We start from the raw sequence: 9,510 nt of genomic DNA, 5'->3' as shown, positions 1-9,510 counted from the left end.
TAAGGTTGTTCTTAAAAGCTGTGTTATTGTACATTTCAAGAGATGTTGCATTATTTACAAGGTTTGCATTATAAAAAAAACAGAGAGGTCATAAATTAATGGCATCAATATCCCCTGGAATTAGACATTAGCTAAGTTTGGTTAGAGACATTCGTATTTCTATTGGTCTAATAAGCAGGACCTTCCTCTGGCTCATCCCACACCAACAATTTGATTAGCTGTATCATTAATTTGGTAGCACAAGGAAGAGAACCCAGCTCCAGGGGCATATCAGTTATCTCAAGTTTTTCTTCACCTCTTCTTCCTCTTCTCATTCTCTCTCTCTCTCTCTCTCTCTCTCTCACTGGGATTGAATTGAGAAAGCTTGATATTTTCTGGTAAGTGATGTTACACACAAACTTAGGCTTACAGGTGGTATCTCACTTCCTTTCTCTCTCCTCCTTTATTCGGTGTAATATGATCAGCCTTAAGCGGGGCAGGAATCGACATAGTACCATGTTACTGAGGGCGGCTGCCTCAAATTCCTTCCATTGTTGGGTGTCCATTGCTTTAATTTAGAAGTGAATCAGAGGCTATCTCTTCTTCCATTTATGGATTTTTGGTTTCAGGAAATTTTTTAAAGATGTCAATAAATCTGTGGGGGGGGGTTGTTGTTGTTGTTGTTGTTTGTGTGCTGATTACAGAGTGTGTATCTGTTGAAGATTTCACTTTCCTCTACGAAGCTCTCAATCTGTGCCCTCAATCACTTGTGCTTGGACACTGATTGGAATTTTTATAAATGAAATAGTAGCCAACTGGCTAGCCCAGGGGGATGAGCACTGCCCTTTGGGAGTGCTACAGGGCACACAGAATGAAGAAAGAGAGCTCTGTATCAGTGGTGCTGAGTTTTGTTAACTGGTCACCCACTGAAGCCTGACTTGAGCTCTACTATAAACAGGCAAAACAAGAAAATTGCATGCTTTAGGACAGAGGTCCCCAAACTATGGCCCGCGGGCCACATGCGGCCCCCTGAGGCCATTTATCCGGCCCCCGCTGCACTTCCGGAAGGGCACCTCTTTCATTGGTGGTCAATGAAAGGAGCACATTGACCATCTCATTAGCCAAAAGCAGGCCCATAGTTCCCATTGAAATACTGGTCAGTTTCTTGATTTAAATTTACTTGTTTTTTATTTTAAATATTGTATTTATTTCCATTTTGTTTTTTTACTTTAAAATAAGATATGTGCAGTGTGCATAGGGATTTGTTCATAGTTTTTTTTATAGTTCGGCCCTCCAACAGTCTGAGGGACAGTGAACTGGCCCCCTGTGTAAAAAGTTTGGGGACCCCTGCTTTAGGACATACTTCCTAAAGCTTCATAACAGTGAGGGGTGTACTGCTGAGGAACTTGAGTTACTTTGCACATATGGACGGACTCCGTGGCAGCATGTATAAATATTTCACTTGCTAATTGTAGTTAGTTATCATATTGCACACGAACAGACAGAATGACATATGAGAAGTTCCAAGAACACTGTGTAACAGGACATACAGCTGAGATATAGTTTTCTCAGCAAATGCAACTCCTTCTTTATTCTTTAATTAAGATAAAAATACTTTAAAACCAAATTGAGAACACCATTATTTAGTCATTTTCAAGGACCAATGCCAAATGGGAAGTTAGAACTAAGAGTTGAAGAGCCTTCAGTCTTACAAGTTGCTTGATGTTACTTGGAATCAGTTAACAATTTACATCTGACTTCCCCCAAATAAAGTACCCAATATTTCTCTTTTTCATTTTGGGGCTTAATTAACTATACACTAGTTAGAAAGGGGAGAAAACAGAAAGCAAAATAATAATTTAAAAATGACAGAACCTTTGAAAATCAAACTATTAAGTCAACTGTTTATAATTTTCAAAGCAAAAATGAAAGGATTAGAAATATTTAGAGCTAGAAGGGAAGAGACCATAAAAATAATACATCCCCTCTTTTATAGGAGATTTATACACAGATCTCTTATAAATAAAGAGTCTCTACAAGATCATGAATAATTTGTCAAGGCCAGAACTAGAATTCCTACTTCCTAGTGTTTTAGTCTTCCCAAACATGCTATCCTGATCATTAGTAGACCTTTGTATTGTAGTTAATTTCTAAAGTATGATTTGAGAGACAGAGTGGTTTAGTGAAAGGAATCTGGGTTTTTGAATTAGTGATAGCCTAAGTTCAAATCCTGGTTCAGTCTCATTTTCTTCATCTAGAAAATAAGTATAATTTTCAGAAAAGGTTTAAGGTTTACCACAAAAGTGTGTACAATGCCACCAACCTAATAAGTTCAGGAAACGGTAATTAAGTCTGAATCTCTGAGGCCTGGGGCGCTTTATGCACTCAGTAAACATTTGTGAATAAATGAACAAATGGGGGAATAAATGAATGAATGACAGCGCACATTAGAATGAATAAAGGAATAAGTGATAATGGTAAGAATTGCTACATAGGATAAATGAGAGAAGGGACCTGTGACTAGTATCTCTGGATTCCCTCAATCGGTTAGAAATGCTTTGTTTCCTCTTTGATTTTACTCATTCAACAAGTTTACTCTTTTGGCCTCCACAGTGGTTGAAAAATGACCCAAAAACTTGAAAATGAAAATGCACTGAATCACTTAAAAAGGTGTATCACCTCAGTGCCGCCGGCATTGCAAAATCTAACTGAACACCTATCCAAACAAATTTTGCAAACCTTACTTGCACTAACTATCCAAACTCAAGCAGAAAACCTCTCCTAGGAACAGACCAGTTTGATTAAATTTACTTAGTCATGGCGGGCGGCATGGCCCTGTGCCAGGGTTTTTCTTTTTCTTTTTTTAATTAATATAGGCAAAATTACTCTCATACCATTTTAACCACCTGCTTAATCAGACTGCCTGTAGAAGTGGGGAGCGTTCAATACTAAGTTTTCTAAAGCACCTTTAAGACCAGAAGGACAAAGAGAACGAGGAGAGGTTGGTAGTTCCCTGTGGAAATGCTAAAACACTATCCCGTGTGTTCCAGGAAAGCTGAACTTGGACAACAAGAAGGTCAGAATGAGGCAGCTGAGTGATCATAAACAATTGCTCTGCTGAACTCCTTGGCCCATATAATTCTCTAACAACTAAAGCATGTAGAGGACCTTGTGTGAGAGGTTATTTACTTTAAAACAGCCTGCAGATGGAAAATATGGTAGGTATTCTCTCTAGAATTCTTTTAGCTCTCTAATTTCTTTTTCTTTTGTAGTGCTTTTTTTAGTTTTTTTCTCTGTTTGTTATTACCAGATATTATTTTATTTTTTCTTTAGAAGTTAAATTTTAAGGGGTGACATCGATCAATAAAAGTACATAAGTTTCAGGTGAACAGCTCTATAGCATTTGAACTGTTGATTGCATTGTGTGCCCATCACCCGAAGTCATTTCACTTTTATCTATGTCTGTGCATCTCTGTATTATAGCCCACCTATGTGGGGGTATATATTTGTCCCTCTTTACTCCCCTCCCCTCTGTTTTTTTAAAGCAGAGAAATCATAGGCAAAACGAAATGCAATAGAGCAAACCTGTATGGAAATTTGTATAGAACGTTTTTTAAATATTGACTTTTTATTATTATAGAAGAAACATACTCATATTTTTAAAAAAGTAGTAATGAGGGAACACATATAAGTAAGGGGGGAACATCCCATACTCTATCGACACAAAAGTAGTCTTGGTGGGTTTTTTGATCATCTTTTATGGAAAGCATCAACACTTTTGTGACATAGTTTGTATAGAATGAAATGTACCCCTTGTAAGTGTGCAGTTCAATGGGGTTTAGGACACATAAACATCAAAGCAACCACCACCAGGGCAAAAAGGTCCCACCTTTCTTGGAACTCAATTGTAGACCCTATTCTTGGTGATAGGAAATCGCCATTTTGTTTTCTGTCATTATAAATTGGCTTCCCTTATACAGAATTTCATGTAAATAGAATCACAAACTACATATTCTTTTATGTATATGCTTCTCTTATGTAGCATGTTTTTTATATTCACTGATGTTGTGGTGTGTATCAGAGATTTGTTCCTTTTTGTTTTGAGAAGTGTTCCATTATATGGAGATAGTACCATGTGTTTACTCCTTTCTCATATGTGTTTCTATTGTCTACTTGTTTGTTTTCTCTTTTATCTATTTCTGTCTTGATAGACTTTTTGGGTTCTAGTTTCTTAAAATGATGAATATAAATATTATGAACATCCATCACAAGTCTTCATATAGATGTACATTTTTATTTCTCTGATAAATACGTAGCAAAATTATTGGTAAAATATGGTAAGTGGGTGTTTAAACTTAAGGAAACCCTGCTAAAATGGTTTTCAAAGTGATTGTGAAATTTTACTTTTTTTTGCAATAATGATAGTTTCTGTAGCCCCAAAACCCTGGCAACAATTGGCATTGTTCAGCATTTCAATTTTAGTTCTTTTATTAGATATGTGGTGACATTTTATTGTTCCTTTTTAATTTGCATTTTCTTGAAGACTAATGACATTGAACGTCTTTTCATGTGCTTATTGGTCACTTATGTATTTTATTTTGTAACGTTTTAGTTCAAATCTCTTGCTTGTTTTTAAAAATTCTTGTTTATTTAGTTATTAGTTCTTAATATATTCTGAATATAAATTATTTGTCAGAAATATGAATTGTCAGTATTCTTTTATAATCTGTGGTTTTGTTTTTTTATTTCCAAAGGGTGTCTTTCAAAGACCATAATTTTGATGAAGTCTAATTTATCTTTTCAAAAAAAATTCATGTTCCTTGTGTCTTAAATTTTGCTTATAAAGATTTTATCTTGTATTTATTCTAGAAGTTTTGGCAAAAACCTTGAACAACACATTAGCCCTATCTCTTAAATTTGATTTTTTTTCATTTATATTCAATTTATTTTTTATAGTTTACTCTTGATTTCTTTGTTTCTTGGCTTATGCAATGGTGAGTGTTTAGTTCTCCAAATATTTGGAAATTATCTAGATATAACTTTATAATCTAAATATCTAGTTTAATTATGTAATAGTTGGAAAACATGCTCCATATGGTATCAACTATTTGAAATATTAAGACATTTTATGGCTCTATATATGATCTATCTTGGTGAATGTTAGCTTAGAAGGAAGAGACTAAGAGATACAGAGAAAAAGCAATATTTATTTTTACTTTCCAGTATGTATACTTGTTTCAATCTGAAATATTAATTGTCAAGTAACAGAGCATGAAATTAAAATTTCTCCACAGACATACATAATAAATTGACCTATAAATAACAAATTACATGTTAATATTTGGAGATTTATCCCATCATAATTCCAAGAAATCAATAAAAATAATTTCATCATGTCAAATCTCATATGCAATTTTATTTTTTTGTCACGTCATTTAATAATGATATTACTTTTCTAAGTCACCCACTTCCGTATAACTCTTTTAAAAAAAAGTGTTCCAAACATTTGGCAGATAATTTAGACAGGTAAACCCAAAAGGAAGCTAATCTAACTAGAATAGTTGAAAATTGGCCAAATATGTTAATTTCATGTACTATGGATTAAGATTCTTCTCACACTGAGAAAAATTTTGAGGGAAATTATCAATCATGTCACTGAAAATTCCTACCTCACCACAATGACCAAAAAGTAAAAACAATTTGACGTTGAGAAAGCAGTATATTACAGTCCCCAAAACTTCAATGATAAAGTGAAAAGACAAAAGGAAATGATGAATAGTGAGCAAAAGGATTTTTTTTTTTTTTTTTGTATTTTTTCTGAAGCTGGAAACGGGGAGAGACAGTCAGACAGACTCCCGCATGCGCCCGACTGGCATCCACCCGGCACGCCCACCAGGGGCGACGCTCTGCCCACCAGGGGGCGATGCTCTGCCCCTCCGGGGCGTCACTCTGTTGCAACCAGAGCCACTCTAGCGCCTGGGGCAGAGGCCAAGGAGCCATCCCCAGAGCCTGGGCCATCTTTGCTCCAATGGAGCCTTGGCTGCGGGAGGGGAAGAGAGAGACAGAGAGGAAGGAGGGGGCGGGGTGGAGAAGCAAATGGGCGCTTCTCCTATGTGCCCTGGCCGGGAATCCAACCCGGGACTTCTGCACGCCAGGCCGACGCTCTACCGCTGAGCCAACCGGCCAGGGCCAGGATTATTTTTTTTAGCAGATTGTAGTCCTCAGTGAACTCTAAAAGACATTACAAAAAAAAAAAAAAAGAAAGGTTAACCAAAAACCACAGGTGACCACCGTGGCAGACTGACCACCAGAGGAGATGGAAAGAGACAGTGGAGCTGAGGAAGCAGCTTGGGCACCCTGCAGGGAGGGCACCCTTTGTCTAGATCTGGGCACCACCACACCTCATTTGTTTTTTCAATGAATTAATCAATACTTCCTCTTTCCACTGCCGGTAGATATTTTTTCTCCTTTGAATATTACTTCGGAGTGCTCTACTGATGCCACGAAATTGTATCTGCTAGAAATCAGCAATATTAAAAGTCTTGTATGGCAAGAGGAAAATGAGAAAGAACTTTGCTTTACTTTTAAATTAAAATAAGCTTCTTCAAACCACAGCTGGAATAGATTATCTTTGACCTTTCTTTAACTCATAATTTATATCTTAGCCAACTGCCATCAGCAGACTTGTCAGGGCGGCATACACACACACACAAAATGTTTCTGTTTTACATAGCAGAGAACAGGATGCTACAGCGATGGTTTGCAGTGAATTTGGGCTTCTTTATTCATGGTTTTACAAAATCCTCATGCTGATCGCAATTATGTTCAGCTGGAAATTTTGCATCAGTTTTATCTTTCTTTACTCTTTTCTTTCCTGTCGTGATTACTTATAAGTTCCAACTTTCTGTAGCCAATAGATTATTACATAATCTACATGGTTTTTAACACTATGATACCTCTTTTTCCAGACACTGTGTTCTTCTTCTAACCCTCATAACAATGTCAGCAACCACTGTTAACTGAGTAAACTGAATCGTAGATATATTATAGTATGTGAAAAAGTCACACAAACAGTAAAGGGTAATATTATGTCTTGGGTCCAGAGCTATTTGATTCCAGTCTATTAAAAACAAGATGTGACTAATTCAGTCTTTCACTCACCCACTTGTTTATTCATTCATCACACTGAGTCCTTGTTATATTCTAGGCATTATTCAAAATATCTAAATATTGAAGGGCTTATAAAGATAAATTAAGAAGAGACCTTTTCATTATGGTGTTGACAATCTTTAAATAATTAAATTAAAAAGAGTTGGCCTTGTACATGTGATAGAATCACCTCCTCTTACTGCTTAATATGTCTGATTAGAGTTATCCTAACATGCTTTTTTCTTAAAAAAAAAAAAAACAACTGTGCTTTCTTTTAGCTTACCTTTGCAACCGAAAAGAGAACTGTTACTTTTAAAACTATAGAGCCATGATATCTAATTCTGTAGATGGTTACTATGGTAATGATTTCATTTAAATTTTATTTTATCATACCCATTTAAGCTAATAATCAGGTGTATTGAAGAGATCATCAGAGCCATTTCTTTAAAAAATAGGAATAAAAAAAAGGGATGCTGAGTTCATAGTGGCTATCATGTTTTTCAATCCACCAATCAAAGGGCCCGGAGTTGAAGTCCACAATCAATCACCCTGCGGAAGTGCAGGGTGAAGCAGCACAAGTCAGGTGAGAGGACACAGACAAACATGAATATAAGGTTAAAAACCAGTCAATGTCTTTTGTATAGAAGAATGGTGTCCAAAGTTTCTAACGCAGTAAGATTTTGAAAATTCAGAATACCTTGACCTGTCAAAGTATTCTATCTGGAGTTGGAGTCCCAGGCAAATAAAAACTGACCAAAGCCTGTTGTACCTTTCAAATTACTCACCACAGTAACTTGAATTCTGCATTCTAAGAACTGAGAAGACCCACTGAGGAAAAAGTAAAGTGAGAAAGTATTTTCTCTGTCTCTTCTGGATGCAGAGCTGACCCTCAACATGGTATTAAAAAAATATTTGTTTTTTTAACAACAGCTTTATTGAGAGATAATTCATCTACCTTGCAATTTACCTATTTAAAGTGTACAATTCAATGGCTTTTAGTACATTCAGAGTTGTGCAACCATAACCACGTTTAGTTGTAGGACATTCTCATCACTACAGAAAGAAATCCGGCATACATCACTTATCTGTTCATACCCACCAGCCCTTGGCAACTCTCAATCTACTTTCTATCTGCATAGATTTGCTTATTATGGACATTTTATATAAATGATGTCACAAAACATGTGGTTCTTTATGACTGGCTTATTTTGCCTAGTATAATGTTTTTAAGGTTTATCCTTGTTATAGTATATATTAGTACTTCATTTCTTTTTATTGCCATATAATATTCCACTGTATGGAAATAACACATTTTATATATACATTCATCGTTGATGGACATTTGTGTCGTTTCCCCTTTTGGGCTATTTTGAATACTGCTGCTATGATCATTCATATACAAGTTTTTATGTGGGCATATATTTTCATTTCTCTTAGATATAGCTCTAGAGTGAAATTTGGTTCACATGACAATGCTACATTTAACCTTTGACGGAACCGCCAGACTGTTTTCCAAAATGGCTACACCATTTTCCATTTCCACAAGCCACACATAAGGGTTTGAATTTCTCTACATCCTCACCCATAGTTGTTAACATCTGATTCTTTTATTATAGTCATTCTACTGAATATAAAGTGCTACATATTGTGCTTTTGATTTGCATTTTAAAAGTACCTAATAATGTAGGGCATCCTCTCCTGCGATTTTTGGCTGTGTATAGCTTCTTTGGAAAAATGTTTATTCATGTGTTTTGCTCATTTAAATTTTTTAAAATGTTTATTTTATCGATATTAGAGAGAGAAAAGGAGAGAGCACAAGAGAGACAGGAAAATCTGTTCCGGTGTGTGCCCACTTGGGATAAAACCAGCCACCTCCGTGCTTTGGGAGGACGCTCTAACCAGCCAAGCTAACCAAACAGGGCCTTTTGCCCATTTTTTAATTGGGTTATTTGAAAGCCCTCATGTTTTTTTTTAGTCCCTTGTTGCTTCACAGAGCCCAGACTACTGAACTTCCAGACTCCAGGAAATGTTCAAACAGCATTTCTCTTTGTCTTGACATTGATTGGCTGATAAAATATAAGAGTAAGACCTCATTATCAATAATATGAATGCACCTATGTGTATAATTGATGGGATTTTAGTACCCCCTAAATAAGTGTTTATAAGTAAGTTTTCTTATTTTCTAAATAAAATGTTTTTTTCTTTATCTCTTCTTTTTTTTATTTTATTTGTTTTCTAAGTGAATTTCTAATCAAGTCCTACAGAACCTTTTCTTTGATCAGTACCAGCTTCGCTATCTCCACCCTTGGATTTTCCACTGTCTCTGTGTGGCTTCCGCTTGAAATGTTCTCTTCCCGGGGACCTCTGCGTAGCTACCTCCTG

This window comes from Saccopteryx bilineata, chromosome 8 (genome assembly GCF_036850765.1).
Source record: "Saccopteryx bilineata isolate mSacBil1 chromosome 8, mSacBil1_pri_phased_curated, whole genome shotgun sequence".
Classification (NCBI taxonomy): Eukaryota; Metazoa; Chordata; class Mammalia; order Chiroptera; family Emballonuridae; genus Saccopteryx; species Saccopteryx bilineata.
The sequence above is the reverse complement of the archived record's forward strand: the minus strand, read 5'-3'. Positions refer to the sequence as shown.